At 45.5% G+C, this 20,339-nt stretch overlaps 1 long non-coding RNA gene across 1 annotated transcript in view; it reads left to right on the forward strand.

Annotated features, from left to right (window-relative positions):
* LOC129694259 (uncharacterized) overlaps positions 1-14,576 on the forward strand; it is a 28,629-nt gene extending 14,053 nt beyond the window's left edge. Inside the window, exon 3 of the long non-coding RNA XR_008722984.1 lies at positions 14,495-14,576. This is a non-coding gene — a long non-coding RNA (uncharacterized LOC129694259). The remainder of the gene's footprint in view (positions 1-14,494) is intronic.
* The last annotated feature ends 5,763 nt before the right edge of the window (positions 14,577-20,339 follow it).

The raw sequence follows: 20,339 nt of genomic DNA on the forward strand, positions 1-20,339 counted from the left end.
ATTTTCTTTTAGTGGCATTTTCTCAGGTTACAAAATTTCAGAGCCAATAGGCTGGATAAGATTAGGCAGTCCGTTAAGCCTGCCGTTTATCTGCGATGATTTACCATCAGCCGTTGCACAGACAGAGTCCCCCTAGTCATTACTTTTCATCCCATCAGCCGTCGCATACAACACACAATCTTCCGAAATTTCTGCCACCTCCCACTAGTCACATTTTCCCATCTCCACCCCTTTCTGCCTTCCGCAGAGACCGTTCCCTCCGCAACTCCCTTCCCACCCGAACCATCCCTTCCCCTGGTAGCTTCCCCCTGCAACGTCAGAAGATGCAACGCCTGTCGCTATACCTCCTCCCTCGACTCTGTCCAGGGACCCCGACAGTCCTTTCAGGTTAGGCAGAGGTTCACTTGCACCTCCTACCTCATCTGCTGTATCCGTGGACTCCTACATTTCGACGAGACCAAACACAGACTGGGCGATCGTTTTGCAGAACACCTGAGCTCAACCTGCCTGAACCTATCTGATCTCACGGTTGCTGGACACTTTGATTCTCCTTCCCATTCCTTCATAGACCTTTCGTTCCTAGGTCTCCTCCATTGTCAGAGTGAGGCTGAACGCAACTTGGAGGAATAGCATCTCATATTTTGCTTGGGAAGCTCACAGCCCAGTGTCATGAATTTTGATTTCCCTCACTTCAGGTAGCCCCCGACATTCCCTCTCTCGCTATCTCTCCTCCACCCAAGTCGCACCAACTTCTCGCTTTCACCCAACAAACAGCTAACAACGCCCGGTTTCCTTTATCATTGTTACTTTATTACATATCTTTCATTCATCTCTCCACATCACCATCTATATCTCTCGTTTCCCTTATCCCTAACCAGTCTGAAGAAGGGTCTCGACCCGAAACGTCACCCATTCCTTCTCTCCAGAAATGCTGAGTTACTCCAGCTTTTTGTGTCTACCCTGTCCCCACCTCTATTCCTCCTCCCTCTCCTCCTCTCCCACCCCATTCCCATCAAAGATCCTACAGCGAGCAAGATAGCCCACTCGATGAAAAAAACATAGTACTGTCATGGGCAGATTCATGGGTGATTCATGGCCCCATTTCCGTAACCAGCTTCCATCTCCACACCAAAGATCCCGTCACGGAGCAGAGATACTAGTGCGGAGACGGAAACATCCTCGTAAAAATAAAAGATCTTTGGTAAAAAATCTCTCCTCATTTTCAGAATTATAATTTATCAACACAAACTGTTCCCCCGCAACGTTGATTACACTGCGAGTCGGGTGGGGTCCGGTTACTGAAATGGATGAAAAAAAGGCCCACGTTCCGCTCCGCTGCGTACTACATGTCAGCCCATTGCATTGAGCAGGAGTGGTCTATAGGATCTTTGGTAGTGAGAGGCCCAGCCTGCTGCCCACTGCATCTCGTGTGGGTCATAGGATCTTTGATTCCCATGTAATTTCCTTGGAGAGACATGGTTGCGTAACATAGAAACATAGAAATTAGGTGCAGGAGTAGGCCATTCGGCCCTTCGAGCCTGCACCGCCATTCAATATGATCATGGCTGATCATCCAACTCAGTATCCCGTACCTGCCTTCTCTCCATACCCCCTGATCCCCTTAGCCACAAGGGCCACATCTAACTCCCTCTTAAATATAGCCAATGAACTGGCCTCAACTACCCTCTGTGGCAGAGAATGCCAGAGATTCACCACTCTGTGTGAAAAAAGTTCTTCTCATCTCGGTTTTAAAAGATTTCCCCTTTATCCTTAAGGATATTGAACTTTGTTAACCATTAGCTATATTCATTTTCACCTTGTGCTTCCCTATTTTTAAATCCCTTCCAATTCTTGAAAGCTGCTTTCTACCAAATGACAGTAAATTAAAAATAATAGTTATACAAAACCGTTTCCATTTGCAGTAGTCTTCCCTTTTAATTATATGACTTGTGTAGCAAAATGTTGTTTCTTGTATTAGAATGAGTTCCTGATCTCTTGACTAACGTCTTGTGGTAAACCACTATTCATCAAATGGCAATTCATTGCACTTTAAACTGCACGAGTGTTTCAGGGTGAGTAAATGTTTATTTTTTAATGTCTATGTTAAATCCTGCCCATCAGGTCCACTTTCTCGGAGAGAGAAAATGCACAACTCTTTTTTGGCACTGCTGACAGATTTATTTCAATTGATTTTTTTCTTTAAACAGTCAAGTTCTGTGTTCTAACACAGCCTACCTATGTTTAAGAAAGACGCTGGAAACATCGAAGGTAGACAAAAATGCTGGAGAAACTCAGCGGGTGAGGCAGCATCTATGGATCGAAGGAATAGGCAACGTTTTGGATTGAGACCCTGCATCATATAGCCTACATATGTGGTCATTTATTTCCTTAAATTGTCACTTTCCAACTCAAAAAATGGGAGGAACCTCTTCCATGTGGTCCTGTGCACTTATTGAATCTGTGAGCACAGTTTTAAGTGCACTCGTCATTTTATTATTGAATTTATACATCAGGTTTTGTAGTGTAGTGAAGGTTTATTTGACCATATCCTTCATCTTGATGAGATGCCATTTGACTGTGGCCAAGCATTGAGAAGGCATGCACAGATTGGAGGAAATATGGTGGTCTCCAACCCTTTCTGATGTGCCACCTGCCATCAATGGTTTGTTAAATGAATCAAACCCTTTTTTAGAAACAGAAAATAGGTGCAGGAGTAGAGGCCATTCGGCCCTTCGAGCCTGCACCATTCGCCATTCAATATGATCATGGCTGATCATCCAACTCCGTATCCCATCCCTGCCTTCTCTCCATACCCCCTGATCCCTTTAGCCACAAGGGCCACATCTAACTCCCTCTTAAATATAGCCAATGAACTGTGTGGCCTCAACTACCTTCTGTGACAGAGATTTCCACAGATTCACCACTTGGAGACGATGGTGTCACATCTCGAAGGAGGTGAAGATGGATCCAATTTGCTTGTTTGTTGTGTGTGTGTGGGTATCCTGAATAAAGATGGCCAAGTTGTCTTGTTCTGACTCAGAACTGTGAGGATCTTGTGTAAATGTACCTATCCTCTCAGAAAACAAGCTCAATTTGACAGACAGATTGGCATGCCCTCCCTTTTCTCAGCTTCAGGGGGAGAATTCTGTGCGTTGATAGAGGACAGGCTTCCTTTTCAGGTGCTGATGGATCTGCTGCTAGGGGCTAATACAGGGCGAGGTTGGGTTCAGACTGTAGGCCCAATTAACCTGTTTGCATTGAATAAAATGGAATTGGCATTTTTTTAAGGCAGCATTTGCCAAACTAAAGATACTGCATCTGTTTATTTGATTGTCAAGTTCTGATTTTTGCAACTTGGGTGCCTTAATCTTTTGTACTTTAAAAAAAAAAAAAAACTGGCAGAGCAATAAAATGGCCGCCGCATAGGCCTTCATCAAATACTTCACTTTGCTCCATTTAAAAAAAAAAAATCATTGAGCCCTTTGTCCCTTAGATTTGAAGTTCTTTTTGACAATGCCTATTGCCCAGTGGACAACGGCAAGTCCATGGTTCTGCCCACTAACTGCAAGAACAGTTTTGATCTGTAGCCCACGATGTTTAGAAGAGTGAATGGGTGATGCTATCGAAACATATAAGACCCTAATGGAGCATGGCGGGGTAGATCTAGAGACAGAGGATAGGCACAAAAATGCTGGAATAGCTCAGCAGGTCAGGAATCATCTCTGGAAGAAAAAAGGATAGGTGACGTTTCTGTTCGGGACCCAAAATGTCAGCTATCCTTTTTTTACTCCAGAGAAAATGGAAAAACCTAGCCATCTTTACTCAGCCGCCTGACCCGCTGAATTACTCCAGCACTTTGTGTCCGTCTTTGGTATAAATCAGCATCTGCAGTTCTTTGTTTCTCGATCTAGAGACGTTTCGACTTGTTGGAGAATCTTGAATGATATGGGGGGGGGGGCACAAGAATATCTTCTCATGAGAAGCTGACTATGGTCAGCTCGACATAGACTACAAGACCTACACCAAACCCAAACCAATTAGGAGCAGACGAGGGAATTCGATCCAATTTGTGATCCCAGCTACAAAGACAGATGTGTACAGCAATTCGTTCTTCCCCCGCACACACAATTAAAGCATGGAATAATCTCCACCCAACTATAGTTACCCAACCAGATGCAACTACATTTAAAGTAGCTCTTTCTTCCCAATAACCCTGTCTGGCTTAAGCCCTCCCTCCACCTCCTCCAGTTTACATTCCATTTGGAATATTTTGGAGGACCAAGAAACCAAGAACAAGAATGGTAACTCCCTGGAATTTTCAACCGTGAAGATTTATGGGGGGGGGGGGGTAGATAATTGGAGGTATTTAACGAGGAGATAGATACGTTTTGAAGATCGGGGAATTGAAGGTTATGGGGAAATGGAAAATACAGATTCAACTTCCATTTGTTTGCTAATAATGCATGTTTTTTCTAATGCTGTGACATATTCCAATTGCCGCATTTATATGATGCCCACTGTTTATTCGGCATTAAACATTGGAACGAGTCAAAAAGTATCATGTAATCTAAGCCCAATTCAGCTTTTTCAATAGCCTTTTGCCTCCAAACACATCCCCGAATGGGTAAGTCTAAAGTTGTTGCTTGATCACATGCATTTTTCCTTTGCAACCCTGCCTGCCTCTGCCCAACCCTCCCCACTGTAGCTAAGATCAGAAGTGTGATCCTTGGCAGATTCCTCACTTGCCCGTCCACTTACAACGTGACCACCTCTGCCTAATCTATTTTACCCACAACCTTAGCTGTCTTCACCTACAGATTCATTTCAGGCCTCATTAGCCTCAAATATCTATAGAAACATAGAAATTAGGTGCAGGAGTAGAGGCCATTCGGCCCTTCGAGCCTGCACCGCCATTCAATATGATCATGGCTGATCATCCAACTCAGTATCCCGTACCTGCCTTCTCTCCATACCCCCTGATCCCCTTAGCCACAAGGACCACATCTAACTCCCTCTTAAATATAGCCAATGAACTGGCCTCAACTACCCTCTGTGGCAGAGAGTTCCAGAGATTCACCACTCTCTGTGTGAAAAAAGTTCTTCTCATCTCGGTTTTAAATGATTTCCTCTTTATCCTTAAACTGTGACCCCTGGTCCTGGACTTCCCCAACATCGGGAACAATCTTCCTGCATCTAGCCTGTCCAACCCCTTAAGAATTTTGTAAGTTTCTATAAGATCCCCTCTCAATCTTCTAAATTCTAGAGAGTATAAACCAAGTCTATCCAGTCTTTCTTCATAAGACAGTCCTGACATCCCAGGAATCAGTCTGGTGAACCGTCTCTGCACTCCCTCTATGGCAATAATGTCCTTCCTCAGATTTGGAGACCAAAACTGTACGCAATACTCCAGGTGTGGTCTCACCAAGACCCTGTACAACTGCAGTAGAACCTCCCTGCTCCTATACTCAAATCCTCTATCTGATGTTTAACTAAGCGCTCATGTCAGTTAATTTCCTCCACTCCCTCGTTCACTTTTTCCAAATAGTGTGTTGTGATCATTATCCGATGATTACAATCTCTTTGGTACACTTGACTGCCAGAGTTGTTCCCTATAGTGTCAGCTGTTTATTTTCCTTTGTGCCCGCAGCTGCTCAGCACTGTTGAATTCTGTTCCTTTCCGTTTATCTATTCTTAAATGATTTCCAACTCTTGTGCTTCATGGTTTCCTCTTTTCCATTCTCTCTCCTCCTGAACGTCAGGCTCATTTTCCAATTGCGCTTGGCTACCATTTTGGGGCTCTGGCAGGCACCCTTGCGATGCATCCCAGCCAAGACTTTTGTTCTTTACTCATTTCCTTTTCCACTGCACTTTCATTGTGTGAAACTTGTCGTTGCCTTCATAATCTAACCAGGTCCGTCTGGTGATTGACATTCTGTTGCAAGGGGAAAATAAGCCGACACGACGAAATGTGATTTAAAGTTCCAGTAGCTGTTCATATTTTGTTGCATTGCTTTTAGTAATCCTGTCAGAGAGCAGACTGCCTTCGTGATTGTGCAGTAGGGTGTGACCACCTCACTTCTGGAAGCCACTTCTACTTACAACGATGTCAAGATGATTCCTTTCTGACTTGGAAAGGCTTGAGGATCCACACATTCTGTAATCCAATGCACAGGGAGTGCTGTGTAGTACTGGCTTTATCTTGCACTAAACTCGGACTTTACTGACTATTTTGCACTAAAAGTTATTCTCTTATCATGTATCTGTACATTGGGTGAATGGCTCGATTGTAATTGTGTATTAGGAACAGAAAATGGGTGCAGGAATAGGCCATTCAGACCTTCGAGCCTGCACCGCCATTCGATATGATCATGGCTGATCATTCAACTCAGTATCCCATCCCTACCTTCTCTCCATACCCCCTGATCCCTTTAGCCACAAGGGCCACGTCTAACTCCCTCTTAAATATAGCCAATGAACTGTGTGGCCTCAACTACCTTCTGTGGCAGAGAATTCCACAGATTCACCACTGTGTGTGAAAAAAATGTTTTTCTCATCTCGGTCCTAAAAGATTTCCCCCTTATCCTTAAACTGTGTGTGTGGCCCCTTGTTCTGGACTTCCCCAACATCGGGAACAATCTTCCTGCATCTAGCCTGTCCAACCCCTTAAGAATTTTGCAAGTTTCTGTAAGATCCCCCCTCAATCTTCTAAATTCCAGCGTGCACAAGCCGAGTATTGCCTTTCTGCTGACTAGCTAGCATAGAACAAAAGCTTTACACTGTACCTCGAATAAGCTGGAAGTGCTATTGGTTGGGTTTCTTTAAAAAAAAATTCCATTGAAGGTAGAAAAGACTGAAAGGAGATCAAACTGTTCCACGATTGCCACTTGATAACTTGTAGCAAGGCTCCTGGATGGTTGACATTCTCCCCGATATTCCGTGGAGACTGCGAGATGGGAGTTAACAAAAAAAAAATAAGCGCCTAGCGTGGCGTCGGTAACTCTTTGGACCACACTCGTTCTATATTTAATATGTAGCGTTCTTCGGCGAGTGGCTGGTAATTTGAGTGCATATAATGGGTGTTTCTGAATAATGAGTGCCTCGGGCTTCAATTAATTGGGTGCAGTGCTGGGAGAGCTGTAGTCATCTCTTGCTGCTATGAATTATTCCAGATAGCATTTGCAAATAAAATAATTTAAACTCCGATTTCCTTGGAGTACAGTAATTGGGTCAGGACTTAATGAGGAAGAAGATTGTTGGTTTAAGTCCAGAAATTGAGAGGGGGTCACAGTTTAAGGATTCTTAAGGGGGGAAGTCTTTAGGGCCGAGATGAGAATTGTTCCCAATGTTAGGGAAGTCCAGGGCAATCACACTTAAGGAAACATAGAAATCCTTTAAAAGGAGATAGGCCAAGCCCTTCGAGCCTGCAGAGAGTGGTCAATATGATCATGAACTGATCTGCCACAGAGGGTAGTTATCCCGTACCTGCCTATATCTCCATACCCTCTGATCCCCTTGGCCACAAGGGGCCACATCTATGGACTCCCTCTTAAATATAGCCAATGAACTGGCCTCAACTATGATCATATTGTGGCAGAGAGTTCCAGAGATTCACCACTCTCTGTGTGAAAAAAGTTCTCTCTCATCTCGGTTATTCCAGAAAGATTTGCCCCCTTATCCTTAAGCTGTGACCCCTTGTCCTTGGGACTTTTCCCCAACATCGGGTTTTGGGGGCAATATTTGGGTGCTTTGTTAAATGGTCAGAGTTGGGCAGAGTTCAAATTACACTGATATGTGGGGTGCATGTTCATGGATAATTAGATTGTTGTCTGCATGGCTCAGTCTGGCATTAGGAAGCATGTCTGAGTGTTTACAGAAAAGACTAATGCCCCTGTCCCACTTAGGAAACCTGAACGGAAACCTCTGGAGACTTTGTGCCCCACCCAAGGTTTCCGTGCGGTTCCCAGAGGTTCCCGGAGGTTTTTGTCAGTCTCCCTACCTGCAACCTCCGGCAACCACCTGCAACCTCCGGGAACCGCTGGGAACTTAAGGATAAGGGGGAAATCCTTTAAAACCGAGATGAGAAGAACTTTTTTCACGCAGAGAGTGGTGAATCTCTGGAACTCTCTGCCACAGAGGGTAGTTGAGGCCAGTTCATTGGTTATATTTAAGAGGGAGTTAGATGTGGCCCTTGTGGCTAAGGGGATCAGGGGGTATGGAGAGAAGGCAGGTACGGGATACTGAGTTGGATGATCAGCCATGATCATATTGAATGGCGGTACAGGCTCGAAGGGCCGAATGGCCTACTCCTGCACCTAATTTCTATGTTTCTATGAGAGCTCTAGTCATCTCTTGCTGCTATGAATTATTCCAGATAGCATTTGCAAACAAAATAATTTAAACTCCGATTCCCTTGGAGTACAGTAAATTGGGTCTTTTAAAAAAAAAAAAAAAAAAAAGGGTTATAGGGGCAATATTTGGGTGCTTTGTTAAATGGTCAGAGTTGGGCAGAGTTCAAATTACACTGATATGTGGGGTGCATGTTCATGGATAATTAGATTGTTGTCTGCATGGCTCAGGATGGCATTAGGAAGCATGTCTGAGTGTTTACAGAAAAGACTAATGCCCCTGTCCCACTTAGGAAACCTGAACGGAAACCTCTGGAGACTTTGTGCCCCACCCAAGGTTTCCGTGCGGTTCCCAGAGGTTTTTGTCAGTCTCACTACCTGCAACCTCCGGCAACCACCTGCAACCTCCAGGAACCGCACGGAAACCTTGGGTGGGGCGCAAAGTCTCCAGAGGTTTCCGTTCAGGTGTCCTAAGTGGGACATGGGCATAACTTCATCACTTCTAAATACTTGCCACAGCAGTTATATCTTGTTTGCTATTAACATAAGCTATTTCTGGTTAGTCTCACTCCGTGATTTATTATTCAAAGTGCATCTCTCAAGGCACAGGCAGCAGGTTTTTATGCCAGCAGATCCCACTCTGCAGATTTAGTCCATCGTTGCCTTTTATTCATTCAAAGTTGTATTTGTTCTCAAGTGTGTATTCAGTGCGAAGTGCAATGAGCAGGGTTCAGTGCACGCTATAAAAGGAGAGTCCATGAGAAGATGAGAATAAGCTTGCCCCACCATTCAATATGGGTGATCTGTACTCATTGATCCTCACAATTGAGTCCACCATTGTCAGCAGCCTAGATTTGGAGATTATATCTATTTATGTAACCTCCAGAGATTATTGCCCACTGCTCACCCATTTTTTAACATAGAAAATAGGTGCAGGAGGAGGCCATTCGGCTCTTCGAGCCAGCACCGCCATTCATTGTGATCACGGCTGATCGTCCCCTATCAATAACCCGTGCCTGCCTTCTCCCCATATCCCTCGACTCCACCAGCCCCCTAGAGCTCTATCTCACTCTCTTAAATCCATCCAGTGACTTGGCCTCCACTGCCCTCTGTGGCAGGGAATTCCACAAATTCACACAACTCTCTGGGTGAAAAAGTTTTTTCTCACCTCAGTCTTAAATGGCCTCCCCTTTATTCTAAGACTGTGTGTGTGTGGCCCCTGGTTCTGGACTCGCCCAACATTGGGAACATTTTTCCTGCATCTAGCTTGTCCAGTCCTTTTATAATTTTATGTTTCTATAAGATAGCTCCCCTCATCCTTCTAAACTCCAGTGAATACAAGCCTAGTCTTTTCAATCTTTCCTCGTATGACAGTCCCGCCATCCCAGGGATCAATCTGGTGATCAAAATGCCCCATCTACGCCAGTCCCACCTGCCCAAGCTGGGCCCATGTCCCTCTAAATCTTTCCTATCTATGTACCACCTACTTCTGGCATATGGCGTGCACAGCCTAAAGTTGTCGGACAACTTGTTGGTCTATTTGTTTGGGTTGATTGCATTCGTCGAAACAGGGCCGTGGACCACGTGAAGGTTGCAATCCCCCACCACATTTGTACCTGTCCAAATTTCTTTCAAATGTTGTTATTCCTACCTTAATAAAAGTAACTAGTTCTCCTGAACATCAGCACATTTGCACAGTGTCCATAACATGGTGACATTTTCCAAGGCACATCTTGGAAATGGTACCCAATGTAATTTGACCCTGGCCCATGAAGTGTACAACCAAGAGCTTGGGGGCAGGTGCGGTTTTTGATGAGTGCCTTAACGAGAAATGATGGAGAGGTTGTGGGAACCTGGGGTCTTGCCTTGTGCTGTTATGGTCATCCTCACTGGACCAATGCAACCAGGACTGCTCGAGAGCTGAGCTGGGAGGGTTGCAAGCACCTGGCAAGATTGTCGGGCTGGAGGAGATCACTGAGACTGCTTGGTGCCCAAATAGATTGGTGAAGGAGTTTGCTGAATGAGCACTGGCGCACTCAGAGTTAAGCAAGGCCTCAAGTTTACACTCTGCTGAAAAGTGTGGTAAGGCCAAACGCTCACTGGGTCCGAGTCCAGAAATAAGGTGTAGAAAAAGTTTCAGCAGCAGACGAGCAGAACTGGGAACATACTTGGGCAATGATATGGAGCAAATGAATCATTCTCTAGCGATGTGGTGGGCAGGAGGTTGGGAGTTTATCCCTAGGTCAGATCACCACAGAGATTGCAAACAGTCTGCTTCACCATCACCGTTCTTCAGGGCAGATGGGGCCAGCGAGCAGGGATCGGGTTTTGTAATGTCAAACCAAGAACACAATGCCATTCAGCTTGAGGACGTGTTTAACGCTGGCTGTTGGGCAAAGAGGAGCGACTGTTTACAGAAGGCGGTAGATGGCGATGAAGTCGAGAGATGTGCCGTCACTTTGTCTGTAGAAGCAGAGACCGAGATTTTAGCTGGAAAATAAAACTGGGGATAAGCCGAGGACTGATCCACTGAGATACTGAAGGCATCAACAGTAGAATGGAACGATTAGCCTCAGGGTGTGAAATATTGGGGAAGTTAATTTGATCTTATTCTCCAGACTGATTCCTGGGATGTCAGGACTGTCTTATGAAGAAAGACTGGATAGACTTGGTTTATACTCTCTAGAATTTAGGAGATTGAGAGGGGATCTTATAGAAACTTACAAAATTCTTAAGGGGTTGGACAGGCTAGATGCAGGAAGATTGTTCCCGATGTTGGGGAAGTCCAGGACAAGGGGTCACAGCGTAAGGATAAGGGGGAAATCCTTTAAAACCGAGATGAGAAGAACTTTTTTCACACAGAGAGTGGTGAATCTCTGGAACTCTCTGCCACAGAGGGTAGTTGAGGCCAGTTCATTGGCTATATTTAAGAGGGAGTTAGATGTGGCTAAGGGGATCAGGGGGTATGGAGAGAAGGCAGGTACAGGATACTGAGTTGGATGATCAGCCATGATCATATTGAATGGCGAATGGTGCAGGCTCGAAGGGCCGAATGGCCTCTACTCCTGCACCTAATTTCTATGTTCTATGTTCTTGAGATGACCTAGGTGGTGAAGATGATAATGAGACACCCATGTTTAAGGCATAGGACTGTGGAAGGTGGTCAGAAAACTACCAAAACATGAATATGAAGGTCAAGTATGGTATCTTTTAAAATAGTATTGGACAGAATATGAAGAGTTTGATGGCTCATATGAGCATTTAATCTACTTTTTATGCTGTGGCAGTCTGTGATGGTTCTGCTTGTGAAAAATATTAGTGAATAGCCTTTTTCATCTTTTGGGTTGAAGCCTCGCTTCAAGTTGATCAGAATAACAGCAGGCCTGTTTTGGTTTCATTTTTGGAAGATGGATTGAGACTGGGGCTTGTATATATTGATAGTCAAAAAAGAGGCAGTGTGATATGTGTAGTGATAGGGGCATCTCCCCCTACCGAGCAATGCAAAATGGAAATTATAATCAGGATCACTACATACATACATACAAACATATATATACATACAAACATATATACATACATACAAACATATGCATACATACATACACACGTACATACACACACACATACATACATACATCCACACATACATACATACAAACATATACATTCATACATATATCCATACAATGAGTCTGAAGAAGGGTTTCGGCCCGAAACGTTGCCTATCTCCTTCGTTCCATAGATGCTGAAACGTCACCTATTCCTTCACCCGCTGAGTTTCTCCAGCATTTTTGTCTACCTTCGATTTTCCAGCATCTGCACAGTTCCTTCTTAAACTCCATACAAGAGGTTCGCTGCTTGCTTTGGGATTATTCAATGAGATACTTCACCCTCCAGCCTGGAGAAATCTATTTCACCAACTCTTCTCGTGCTAACACACCAGGTTATCCCGGGGTGTTCATCGATGTGGAGCTTTGAATGTGTACACTGGAGCTGTGGTCGTGACATTTTTGCCAACAAGCCGAGCAAACAATCTTAGGAATTCACGACTGACTTGAATACTAAGACCAGCCACTGCCACCCGAAACGTCGCCGATTCCTTTGCTCCGTAGATGCTGCCTCACCCACTGAGTTTCTCCAGCATTTTTTTCTACCTTTGATTATTCCAGCATCTGCAGCTCTTTCTTAAACAGGTACATGGATGGGAAAGGTTTGGAAGGACATGGGCCAAATGCGTGTAGGCGGGACTAGTGGAGACAAGGTCACCTTCAGGTAGAAGGTACAGGAGCCTGAAGACTGCAACGTCCAGGTTCAGGAATAGCTACTTCCCCACAGCCATCAGACTATTAAACCTGGCTCGGACAAAACTCTGAACATCAATAACCCATTACCTGTCATTTTGCACCTTATCAGTATATTTATTCATGTGTGTTGTAGTCAATGCCCACTATGTTCTGTTGTGCTGAAGCAAAGCAAGAGTTTCATTGTCCTATCAGGGACACATGACAATAAACTTGAACTTAAGTAATAGGAACATTACATTAGACCATTCGGCCCATTAAGTCCACTTCGCCATTCAATCAGCCATGATCATATTGAATGGCGGTGCAGGCTCGAAGGGCCGAATGGCCTACTCCTGCACCTAATTTCTATGATCTATTTCTCCCTCCTAACCCCATTCTCCTGTCTGCTCCCCATAACCTCATTTGGCAAGTTGGGCAGAACGGCCTGTTCCAATGCAGTATGACTCTAAGAACAAGATAGCTGAGTGGACAGTTTTTGAGTCCATTGAATGCAACTTGTGGATGTGAAGACACATCTAATTGGTGTACACAACTCGAGATGTAACTGATTGTTAACTTGAGGTGAAATGTGCTGTCGGCCTCTCTGCTCCCGTGCACTTAATCCACTTAATTATTCGTCATTTCTTAATTATTCGGGTTGACTTAATTATTCGTCATTTCTTAATTATTCGGGTTGACTTAATTATTCGTCATTTCAATTGAGTAATTTTCCACTTATGCAAACAAAATGGCCGTGGAATAGCTGACGGGTGCAGCAAGCCAACAAGTTGTGCCCCATTTCCAGATCTCGAGAGAGAGTCAGATTTAGTTCTCTGGGCTAACGGAATCAAGGGATATGGGATGGAAAAGCTGGAATGGGGTTACTGATTTTGGATGATCATATTGAATGGCGGTGCTGGCTCAATAATAGACAATAGGTGCAGGAGTAGAGGCCATTTGGCCCTTCGAGCCAGCACCGCCATTCAATGAGATCATGGCTGATCATCCCCAATCAGTACCCCGTTCCTGCCTTCTCCCGTGACTCCGCTATCTTTAAGAGCCCTATCTAGCTCTCTCTTGAAAGCATCCAGAGAACCGGCCTCCACCGCCCTCTGGCTCGAAGGGTCGAATGGCCTACTCCTGCACCTATTGTCTATGTTTCTTTATAAAAGACATGGGGTAACCCGATGAGCACTCAGTATGTGTAAAATGATGGCATTCAGCCCAGTTATCTTGTGTGGTAAAACTGTATCTTAATCTCCGTCAGTGGGCATGAGGCAGATATGCTAGACGGGACCAAATGGTTCATCCATCCTGTCGTGGTAAATCCTCCAAAAACACCAGCCAAGTTTGCACCTGCAAGTCCTCTGTGTAGAGTGAACACTTCCCTGTCAACTTTCGGTTATAGAAACATGGATAGAAAACTAGGTGCAGGAGGAGGCCATTCGGCCCTTCGAGACCAGCACCGCCATTCATTGTGGTCAATTATTTGTCATTTGGCTCAAAGCAGGACATTAACATAGAAACATAGAAATTAGGTGCAGGAGTAGAGGCCATTCGGCCCTTCGAGCCTGCACCATTCGCCATTCAATATGATCATGGCTGATCATCCACTCGACTACCCTCTGTGGCAGAGAGTTCCAGAGATTCACCACTCTCTGTGTGAAAAAAGTTCTTCTCATCTCGGTTATAAAGGATTTCCCCCTTATCCTTAAGCTGTGACCCCTTGTAGGAACTCGAGGGCTTGAAGAGGCACGACCTATCTATCGCATTCCCCAGCTAGTGATGTGGCATCCATTCCCAGCGCAATTGCTGTGGTGTCATTGACTAATTAATAACCTCTTTCCCTTGTATTTGTTTCCCTAGTTGGCGGGGAAGAATCTACCCACCTGTCTCCGAGTTTTTGACGGTGCCACCCAGATTGGTGGTTGCATTCGGCCCATCTACAGTAAGTAAAATGTCAATTAAGTGTGTAGTGTGTATTCCACACTTCGCAAGCACACTGGACCCTCCTTTTCAGCTTGAGATAAGGTCAACAATGTTCTGGATGGGTCAGAAAGCATCTGTGGAGGGAGCGGACGGGCGATGTTTTGGGTCAGATTGGAGGAAAGACCGACCTAGAAATATCATCTGTCCATTCTCTCCACTGATACTGCCCGACCCACTGAACACCTGTTGCAGATGCTGGAAAATCGAAGGTAGACAAAAGTGCTGGAGAAACTCAGCGGGTGCAGCAGCATCTATGGAGCGAAGGAAATAGGCAACGTTTCGGGACGAAACCCGGAAGGGTTTCGGCCCGAAACTTTGCCTATTTCCTTCAGGATTTCGGCCCGAAACGTTGCCTATTTCCTATCTGTGGAGCGGAGGAAATAGGCAACGTTTCAGGCCAAAACCCTTCTTCAGACTGGACGTTGCCTATTTCCTTCGCTCCATAGATGCTGCTGCACCCGCTGAGTTTCTGCAGCACTTTTGTCTACCTGCAGCACCCTGTTTGTTCCTCAAATCATTCCTTTAGCACGGCATGGTGGCCTTACAGCTCTTGCAGTTCCGGAGACCCGGGTTCGATCCCGACTACGGGTGCTGTCTGTACGGAGTTTGCACGTTCTCTCCCCCGCCCCGTGACCGCGTGGGCTTTCTCCGAGATCTTCAGTTTCCTCCCACACCCTAATGCCCCCGTCCCACTTAGGAAACCTGAACGGAAACCTCTGGAGACTTTGGGCCCCACCCAAGGTTTCCGTGCGGTTCCCGGAGGTTGCAGCAGGTAGTGGAGACTGACAAAAACCTCCGGGAACCTCACGGAAACCTTGGGCGGGGTGCAAAGTCTCCAGTGGTTTCCGTTCAGGTTTCCTAAGTGGGACACGGGCATAAAGGCGTTAAAAATAAATTAGATAGGCATATGGATGAGATGGGAATGGAGGGTTATGGTATGAGTGCAGGCAGGTGGGACTAAGGGGGAAAAAAAAAGTTGTTCGGCACGGACTTGTAGGGCCGAGATGGCCTGTTTCCGTGCTGTAATGGTTATATGGTACAGGTTTGTAAATTAATTAGTTTGGTGTTTGTGTAAGTTGTCCTTAGTGTGTGTGTGTGTGTGTGTGTGTGTATAGGGTGGTGTTAGTGTGTGGGGATCGCTGGTCGGCACGGACCTGGTGGGCCGAAGGGCCTGTTTCCGCGCCGTATCTCTGAACGAAACTACTGTAGGGGGTGCAGCTTTGTGTCCGGGACTGTTCTTAAACCTGTGCTGCAGAGATGTAGAGAAGTGTAAATGATCTAAAGAGACTAGGGGGTGCGGAGTAACAGGATTCTATCTCCCAGCTAACCCACAGCGATCGAATGTAATGGGAGCAGTAAGAATTAATCGACTTTTCGCCCCGCTGAACCTGTTGCTAAATATTACTTTCCCTGTCTGTTTCAGATGAAGGGAATGGCTGGATTATCAGTGCCTTCATCCTTAAAGCACCTGCATTCCCCACAGCAGCACATCATGGTTTGCATTTGTGTACGAAATATACAAACCATTGCGTGCTGTTCTGGGGCGTGCGGGAAAAGTCTGTCTAAGAGCCGGACCTTTTTGCCGTTTCTACACATTTTCTATCCAGCATCGGGCTATTTTCTAGCCAGCATAGGTCTTCCATTTCCCTGCTACAATTTCCTTGTCTGAAGAAAGTCACGTCTCTCTGGGTAACCTTTTCCCTCTCCCATCAGAGGTGTGTAACCAGATTCTGTTAAGGTTAATTTCTTAAAACAGACAACTCACAATAAGTTGGGTAAACCAACACAAGCTTTACTGATCATTTAGCCGGCGAGAGTGCCAGGGGATACTAAGTCAAGTATGCAACCCACCTGGGCCACTACTCTAATGAACAAAGTCAAACAGCAAAGGTACACAAAAATGCTGGAGAAACTCAGCGGGTGCAGCAGCATCTATGGAGCGAAGGAGATAGGCAACGTTTCGGGACGAAACGTTGCCTATTTCCTTCGCTCCATAGATGCTGCTGCACCCGCTGAGTTTCTCCAGCATTTTTGTGTAACCTTCTTGACCATTTCCTTGCTGTCTAGTGTCCAAAAACAACATGAGTTTCAAACGCTATCAATATTGTGTGATCAATACATTTGTGTTACATTGAACTCTCTCCCATTTCGACTTCTTCCACATCTCCTCGTTGTTACCCGTTTAATATCGTCATCTTCAGCAATTCTGAACTGCAATTCTGAGTTTCTCTTTTCCCTGTTCTTGCTCGTCAACTCATCCTTCCTGGGAATCTCATAGATGCAGACTGCCTTCAATCTTGCCTGCCTTGTGCAGCCTTTCAGAACCCGTGTATAATTGGCATCAAACCCGATCTTTGTATTTTTCAACTGTGTGTGCGCGTTTTAATAATAGCCACGTCTCTAATTCATCAAGATTGGTGATTTCTCACCGTAAGCAGACAAAAATGTTGGAGAAACTCAGCGGGCGAGGCAGCATCTGTGGAGAGAAGGAATAGGCGACGTTTCTGGTCGAGACCCTTCGTCAGATTTGCTTTTGTCAGCGAGTGCCCTTTGTGGGTCTGAGCAGGATTGTGAATGGGACGGACCAGCCTACTATCGAAGGTAGATAAAAATGCTGGAGAAACTCCCCCCCTCCTCCCACACACACATCAGTCTGAGGAAGGGTCTCGAGCTGATGCTGCCTGACCCGCTGAGTTTCTCCACCATTTTTGTCTACCTTCGATTGTTCCAGCATCTGCAGTTCTTTCTTAAACATTTCTCACCGTAACGTGTGTTTGCAGGGCTCCACATTGCAGTCAGTAAGGCTCCAGAGCATTTATTGCAACAGATTTCTCTGGGAGATGAATAATAAAAGGCCAGTTTAATTCCCATCCACACAGGGAGAAGGATGCTCTGGGAAGATTGGTCCTCCTGTGGCTTGGCCTTACCGACAAACATAGAAACATAGAAATTAGGTGCAGGAGTAGGCCATTCGGCCCTTCGAGCCTGCACTGCCATTCAATATGATCATGGCTGATCATCCAACTCAGTATCCCGTACCTGCCTTCTCTCCATACCCTCTGATCCCTTAGCCACAAGGGCCACATCTAACTCCCTCTTAAATATAGCCAATGACTGTGTGGCCTCAACTACCCTCTGTGGCAGAGAGTTCCAGAGATTCACCACTCTCTGTGTGAAAAAAGTTCTTCTCATCTCGGTTTTAAAGGATTTCCCCCTTATCCTTAAGCTGTGACCCCTTGTCCTGGACTTCCCAAACATCGGGAACAATCTTCCTGCATCTAGCCTGTCCAACCCCTTATGAATTTTGTAAGTTTCTATAAGATCCCCCCTCAATCTCCTAAATTCTAGAGAGTATAAACCAAGTCTATCCAGTCTTTCTTCATAAGACAGTCCTGACATCCCAGGAATCAGTCTGGTGAACCGTCTCTGCACTCCCTCTATGGCAATAATGTCCTTCCTCAGATGTGGAATTCCTCAGAAGGCAATAATGTCCTTCCTCCACCGCCTGTAACACGAGAGACCTGCCGGTTCTTGCAGTAGGAGGCGGCCCGCCTTGCACTGATGAGGTATTGAGTTCACAGCTTCTGAATTAGACGGGGGCGTCATTTTGAGATGATGTTATCTGCTTTGCAGTAAATAATCCTCCTGCCTCACCTTTAACTTGATTAGTTAAACCTCCAGTTTAAATTCCATTTGGAATATTTTGGAGGACCAAGAACCAATTAAGAACAGCTCATATCGCTGGAAGTCTGTGATTAGCGCGCCTTGTCTTTCTGTCAGAAAATACATTATATGATAACGTATATGCAAAGTGGGATTCTACTCGGCTGCATGTGTAAGTCACTGTGTGCCTCACCAGCCCTCGGGCAATGTCTGTTGTGTCTCTCAGCAACTGGAGTAAGATGCAAGTCTGAAAATATACGAACAATCTCAGCCACCCCAGTATGAAATCGGCCAGCAAATTCACAAGGACGAAATGACAGCTTTCTAGACGGTAGAACCCATGGCGGAGAAGAGTTAAGGATCATTTATTTGTTGAGAAATGTCAGGGGAAGAATTGTCCCGTTTGACAAATCGAGATGCCTGTGTCGCAAAACGTATCCCAACGGCAGCTTTTCTGAATTTTATGTTGCGAAAATTGCTGGCTGTAGGTGCAAGCTTTGTGTTGGAGCCAGGCTTGAAAATAATCTCCCACGGAATCGGAAAAGGGCTTGTAGTGAGTGGGACCAGATTGGGAAATTTGTAATGAAGGTGGACAAAAATGCTGGAGAAACTCAGTTGGTGAGGCAGCATCTATGGTGACGTTTTGGGCTGAGACCCTTCTTCAAACTGATGAAGGAATAGGTGACGTTTCGGGTCGAGACCCAAAGGGTCTCGACCCGAAACGTCACCTATTCCTTCACTCCATAGATGCTGCCTCACTCGCTGAGTTTCTCCAGCATTTCTTGTCTACCTTCGATTTTCCAGCATCTGCAGTTCCTTCGTAAACTCTGCGTTGCTGAAGATGACAGGGCACCACTCTTCCCGTTCCAGTCAAAAGTTCAGTATGAAAATGATGCATGTTGGATATCAGACTCAAAACTGGCAAAGAACTGGCCGCCTCCGAAGGCAAGGGAAACATGCTTGTTCTCATGGAAAACAATGTTACAACCTCTTTTGCTACAACCTCTTAGAAGAAACATAGACAATAGGTGCAGGAGGAGGCCATTCGGCCCTTCCAGCCAGCACCGCCATTCATTGTGATCATGGCTGATCGTCCCCAATCAATAACCCGTGCCTGCCTTCTCCCCACATCCCTTGATTCCACTAGCCCCTAGAGCTCTATCTAACTCTCTCTTAAATCCTTGTTGTGGTTTCATTTCTACTGACAAGATGGAGGGAACAGCCACTTTTACCCAGGTTAAAAACTTCAAAACCCTCACAAAGTGTGCGATGGACACAAGGGGACATTAGTAACATGGAAACATATATCAGGATCTTATAGAAACATAGAAAATAGGTGCAGGAGTAGAGGCCATTCGGCCCTTGGAACCAGCACCGCCATTCAATATGATCATGGCTGATCCTCCAACTCAGTATCCCATCCCTGCCTTCTCTCCATACCCCCTGAGAGAGAAAAAGCCCCAAAGTTTGGACAGAGGTGGAGAAGGCATCTTCTGCTGTACTCCTGACGACCAGAAAATGAGCCCAGCTGGTCGACAATAGATCTTGTGAGCTTCCTGTGTTCTGTGAAGGATGATTCACTTTGAAAGGGTTGCTCTGCCCTGAGAAGAAACCCAATGCTCAGGGTGCAGCGCTGTCGAGCGCTTAATGTGGCAAGTATGTGTCATCGGCAGCACTATATATACTCACACCTCCACCGCCTGTACACCATGCACTGGCTGCTCTCATTTCAGCTTCCAGATCTGTATTACATTATCAACAGGAGCTGATGCCAAGATGAGACATACAGCTGCAGCTTGCAATATGTAAGTACATCATCAGCCTGCTGAGGTGTGTGTGTGTGTGTTGCATAAATCCCAGTTTGCATCCTGGCTTTCTGCGTGATGCTTTGACCAGGTATCTGAACTCCAATCGAATTGCTTGAAACATTCCTTCAATTGGGTGGCTGTGCAGGAGGTGAGAGTTGACATCACGACCAACTTGAACCTTGGCGATTAAAAGTAAACGAAACTGTAACTGGGTAGATGGGGTCGTATGGGACCTGTAGATTTCTTATAGA

Source organism: Leucoraja erinacea, unplaced genomic scaffold, assembly GCF_028641065.1.
Source record: "Leucoraja erinacea ecotype New England unplaced genomic scaffold, Leri_hhj_1 Leri_58S, whole genome shotgun sequence".
Lineage (NCBI taxonomy): Eukaryota > Metazoa > Chordata > Chondrichthyes > Rajiformes > Rajidae > Leucoraja > Leucoraja erinaceus.